Genomic DNA, 4,854 nt, shown 5'->3' with positions numbered 1-4,854 from the left:
CTTCTTATCTTAAACCACTCGAAAACTTGCGTGCGAGATAGACACTGATCACCATATACTTCTGTCAACAAATTGTAAGTTTCAGTGGCAGATTTTCCAAGTTTTGTGAGGAATTTGATGTTAGCACGTTGTTCTGCATTAGCACTCAGCATTATTCCGACGGAGCTCAGAAACACGATCCGCTTCTAACAATGGTCGCGGCCAGACTAACCGATGCACGTGAATGAAACTTTGTGTGACGGTAGAGGGAAGTCCAAGGGTCAATGCCCTACCCTCCTCTTCGTCAATGACGTGGCCGGAAATGAGTCATAAAAGTAATCCGGGTTCTTTATTGCCACACCTTGTATATGTGAATGTTGCCCATTTCGTTTTGTTTTTTGTCCTTCTGGATTCTCTGTAATGTTTTTTTTTTGTTTTCTGTAATGTTTTGTTTTCTCTTATTTGTGATTAGTTATGTAATTATTTCTGTGTTGTACTTATTATTTATGAGTATGTTATTTATAGTATCTATCTCTGTACCTTTTCCTACTTTGGTAATGGGGTAATTATTTACTTGGTCTATAAGGTATTTAATACCAGATATCTTGTGTTCTTGTGGGTGACATGAGTCACTTGGTATTTTTATGCCCGTTGCTGTGTGTTTTTGGTGGACTGAAAATTGCAAATTTTCTATTTCTCTATATATTCCTATATCTAGGAAATTTATAATTTATATTTATAGAACCATAAATCTATAAATTTCCTAGATATAGGAATATATAGAGGAATAGAGGATTTTTGGACTTTGTCCATCATCCAGTATTCTAAGAACTGGAGAACTGTTTCCTAGTTTTTAGAATACCAGACAATGAACAATGTTTTTTACTAGTTGGCAATTTTGTGTCTGAGCAAATTTAATATAAATTAAATTGCAACTTGTTTATTATAACAGGAACCTACAGTAACATAACCTTTTCATTTCATGCATCCTGTTGTGTTATAATTTATCTAATTTATTGTATTTTTACATCAAGTATTTTATATAATTTATATTATTGTATCCAATTTTACTAATACTGCAGTTCAGTGGTGTATATATGTTAGCCATATATTTGCCTGATGATGGCTATTAATAACCAAAACTTGTAGCAGAGTCAAAACTAGGCACTGACCTCGATATAGTTGTGTTGTGACAGTTTTAATAAAGAAGTTGTAGTAACATAACCCTCTATAATATAAAAATGGGAAGGTATGCTGAAGGACTAGTTCACAAACATATGAAAAGATTCCTTTGATTTTTGGTAGTTAGGACTAAACTGCAATAAGTAATGAAGATGGTAACTGTACTGGCAAGATCAACTGAAATCCAAAACAGATTTTATAATAAATGAAAGTGATGACAGTTGTCAAATCTGAGTACATTTTCTAAAGTGAGAATCTATTACAGCACGTTCCTACTATCTTAAATTGCACAGAAGAATGAAGTTTGATATTTACGTTTGTTTTTGTTTTTATTAGCATTCTTTTTCTGATCGGTAACAGGAATGGCCTGAATAAAATTTTTACTTAGAGTTGGATTCCTTAATGGTTTATCATGTTTACAACTTTGGGAATAGTATGGAACTGTGTGTTTGTCTGTTATGAACACCATATTTGAAAAGAACATGCATTCATTATTACAAGGAGCAAGAGTTTAAATAGCTCATGCTTTGCCATGCCATGTGGCAATTCAATTGCCTCTACTGTAGTTTTAGCACAGTAACAGGAAGTTACTTCAATATAAATTATTATGCAGGGTGTTTTTAATTTCTAAGATATAAAATCTGCTTCAGTATGCAGTTATTAAACACACCAGAAGTTAGAGTAAACTGAAATGATAGCTCCTACTCTCCTTACTGAGCATGCTGAACATTAATAATAAGCAACTGTTTATATACCGACCTAGACCTTGATAGCAATTCTGAGGAATGTGCCCCTTACCATAGAGCAAAAGACTGACAGATAGTAAATTCGTCATCTCAGTTTTACTCCATATGCAAACGAAGGCTACAACTAGAAATGTACATAGGGACTCTAGCACTCCTTATGTTGAGGCAGCTTTCTGTTATGCCTCAAGGTAAGTATAATATAGAGCGATACATCCAACAGTTTACAGCACATAAACAACTCTGTTTGAAGTGAAACACCAGATGGTATGCAGGAAGTCATACCCACAAGATCTGATGGAGGTACCATCCACATTAAAAAAAAACTGCTTCCAATGAAATCATTTTACTTGTCATAAGGTTACATTATTGCTGAAAATAGTGTCTTATAATATGAAAACACATAAACCAATGTAAGAAATACTATGACACACCACAGACCACTGTCTGCACATCATGGTATGACACAAACACAAAGAACACACAGGAACAAATGGTCACTGATTCACAAAAGGGAACTCTGAATTTGTCTTTGACAGCAGACTGTGTTTACCTAGTCCAGCAACCCCAGATACCAGCAGATATTATACTTGAGACAGAGGTGTTCAAAATAAGGAAAATTTGGGATGTCCCATTTTCTCTGTGTGCATATTCCCCCAAAACACCAACTTTCCAAAGTAATACACTTGATAATAAAAGATGGAGTAAGAGTATAATTTCCAATTATACAATGAGGCTGGAAACCATACTAGCTACTATATTCCTGTAAGAGCATAGGTGAAGTTTTGTCTGTGCTTAATTAAGCATCACACCATGAAGATGCCCCCTTGTGCTTACTAAGCACACCATGAAGATGTATGGTGGAGTGGAGGTATAGCTCTATGCATTCTTAACTCAATACCAGATAAGGTGAGATGTTAGGTTCTTGCCCTGGGTGGTTTGTCCTCAGGGAAAGAGACCCTGGTACCGATTAGATAGGAGGCTGGGTGGACATAGCTGGTGTGGAGACAATGGGAAGGAAAAAAAATATCCCAGTCCACTGGGAATCAAAGCCCAATTATCCAGTCTGTAACTTAAGTCACTATCCTGACTATCCCAGCTCTCTCAGAAAGTACTTCTAATGAAACACGAGAGATTCTTCAGGAGTTGAAAGAAAAAACACATGGACAAAGGTGTGCCCATAGTAGATCTATGTTATATACATCTGAAAAGTATAACTAAATTAATACACTTGAAATTAAATATGTTGATTCATAATACATAGATCTTACTCATTATACCCCTTAACTCTGCTGCTGAAACTTGTAAAGAGACCAATATTACATGCACAGAAAGAACAATATGAAGTATTAGTAGAAGTATCAAGGTCAGACATCATGACAGTTCTAAGAAATTGTGTTGTATGCATATTAAGCATTACATACAGATATGGGTGCTTCATTCTGAGATGAAGATAATGGCTAACATATGACGATTTATAATAATTCACCCTTAATTTTAAGGCAGGGTATGCTGTAACCTTCTGTAATCACACATCAGAGTACCTTCAGAGTTGAATTGGTATGGTAAGTATGAAAAATTATATTAGCACTGCAGTGAATGCTATTTTCTACAATATTGCTCCTGTAAGTTATAATCTGCATCCATAATATACTTTGCAGGGCAATGCTGAAGTCCAGAATTATTCATGTATTGAGCCCTCCAGTACCTAATATAATTTGGTATAAATATTTTGCATTTTTGTGTCTGTACTCTTTAAGAGTCACCGAAAAGAAGATATTCCTTTCCAGACATCTGGTAAGGAATTATATAATGCAAGTTGCATTACGTTTGTCTGCAGAAAGGAAAAGATTATGGCTCATTCCCAGCTCTTTATTAACCTGTACGATGCTTTGTTCTCAGCTATTACTGAACTAAACAAAGTCCATGACACAGTTGGCACCACCATGAACAGCTGTTATCCATACTTTGAAACAAATCCAACAGTTATTTTTCATACATGTTGGTACCATATGATGCAGTCATACTGACACAAAATTATGACTGTTGTAAGAAACAAGAAATTACAATTTAGTTTTGGCAGAACAATTTGAACCTAACAGGTACCACAGTATGTCCATGTAATTTAAACCAGATTAGAGTGCTGGATAATATTTGCTATAAGACTATGCTCCTTGAGACAATCTTTCCTGAAATATAATACAGTAAAATATCTATAACAGTTTCCTACATGGGGGATGAGCCAGGTTGATAAAGACATTGAATCCATTACATATATAAGAACTTCATACTTTAACACAAAACTGTGGGTAGTATTAATCTTCTGCAGTCCCATTCTTAACTCTATTTGACATGCTTACCATACAGGATGTGAACACAAGACTGCAATGGATTATGTATTTAAATATCAGAATCTACCAATGTATGTCTCATAGGCCCCCCACTACTGTTTATACCATATTGCCTGTTTTGGTTGCAGATTGTTGGCAATAATATCAGTGAATGTAAGTCTGATGTTTTCATGGTGGAGAATGTTTCAGAATGTGGCTTTCTATACTGTGACACCATGTAGTCTTACAGGCAGATACTGACACTTTGGAGGAATATGCTGCCTATCTTCAGGACTGAAGTGTGTAGGGTGAGGAATTATTTGGGTTATACAGGTAGGTTGCAAGTGGCCATGAGAAGGAAAGAGTTGGACTTAGCAGTTATGTGTACATCCTTATGCAGAATGTGGTGTGTAGTCTCGTATAAGACACAAAAATTCATGTTAGAAAAAACTTACTTATTAACTCCATGGACCTGAGTCCTTCTTCAGAAGCAGCAATTTGCTCAGCTTCTCAGGAATTTCACAACATTTTACAGAACCCGAAAGTTCATTACAGTGTTCACAAGAGTCCTATCCTGAGCCAAATGAATCCAGTCTATGCCACCCTATTCCACTTCTCTA

Source organism: Cryptotermes secundus, unplaced genomic scaffold (assembly GCF_002891405.2).
Source record: "Cryptotermes secundus unplaced genomic scaffold, Csec_1.0 scaffold1366, whole genome shotgun sequence".
NCBI lineage: Eukaryota > Metazoa > Arthropoda > Insecta > Blattodea > Kalotermitidae > Cryptotermes > Cryptotermes secundus.
This window is presented reverse-complemented; position numbering follows the sequence as displayed.